General features: G+C 34.3%; 1 protein-coding gene and 1 pseudogene across 1 annotated transcript in view; both read right to left on the reverse strand.

Moving 5' to 3' along the window:
- LOC119588533 (glycine receptor subunit alpha-2-like) overlaps positions 1-1,054 on the reverse strand; it is a gene marked incomplete at its 5' end in the record, with an annotated part of 99,651 nt that overhangs the window by 67,563 nt on the left and 31,034 nt on the right.
- The window catches only part of LOC119588831, a 16,627-nt pseudogene that overhangs the window by 1,002 nt on the left and 14,571 nt on the right, over positions 1-1,054 (reverse strand).

Here is a 1,054-nt window from a genome sequence, read left to right on the forward strand (position 1 = left end):
CCTGCTGTTTTTCTGTTAAAGAGACAGCGGAGAGTAGGAAAATTCCACTGCCTTTAAGCTGAAGTGTAAACACACTATAAACCGCAAAGAATACAGGTGCAGCGGAAATCAAAGTGTGAAAGTGCGTTTTATAAGAAAAGAGGGCACCAGTGTGTTTTTGAGATTTGCATGTGACGACTTCATTATGCAGTGTTGTCATGAGTAGCTGAGTGACGTGTGTCTACGTGGGACATTAATAACAATGCAAGTTTCTCTTCCTTTAGCAGATAAATGTCACACGTGTGGTTGTATTGATTTGTGAAGAAAGTTGTGATTTGTGAAGAAAGTTGTAATTTGTGACGAAAGCTGTGATTTGTGAAGAAAATTGTGAATTGTAAAGAAGGTGATTTGTGAAGAAAATTATGATTTGTGAAGGACGTTGTGATTTGTGAAGAAAGTTGTGATTTTTTAAGAAAGTTGTGATTTGTGAAGAAGTTGTGATTTGTGAAGAAAACAGTGATTTGTGAAGAAAATTGCGATTGTGAAGAAAGTTGTGAATTGTAAAGGTGATCTGTGAAGTAAATTGTGATTTATGGAGAAAGTTGTGATTTGTGAAGAAAATCGTGATTTGTGAAGAAAATTATGATTTGTGAAGGAAGTTGTGATTTGTGAAGAAGGTTGTGATTGTAAAGAACGTTTGTGATTTTTTGAAGAAGTTGTGATTTGTGAAGAAGTTGTGATTTGTAAAGAAGCTGTGATTTTGAAGAAAAGTGTGATTTGTGAAGGAAGTGTGATTTGTGAAGAAAGTTGTGATTTGTGAAGAAAGTTGTGATTTGTGAAGAAAGTTGTGATTTGTGAAGAAAGTTGTGATTTGTGAAGAAAGTTGTGATTTTGTAAAGAAAGTTGTGATTTGTGAAGAAAGTTGTGATTTGTGAAGAAAGTTGTGATTTGTAAAGAAAGTTGTGATTTGTGAAGAAGTGATTCGTGAAGAAAGTGTTTGAGAGAATAAAATGTTGAAATTCATGGCAGGTAAGTGCTGCGAACATGAACGAGTACATTAATCAGAGATTCAATG

This window comes from Penaeus monodon, chromosome 24 (genome assembly GCF_015228065.2).
Source record: "Penaeus monodon isolate SGIC_2016 chromosome 24, NSTDA_Pmon_1, whole genome shotgun sequence".
Taxonomy (NCBI): Eukaryota; Metazoa; Arthropoda; class Malacostraca; order Decapoda; family Penaeidae; genus Penaeus; species Penaeus monodon.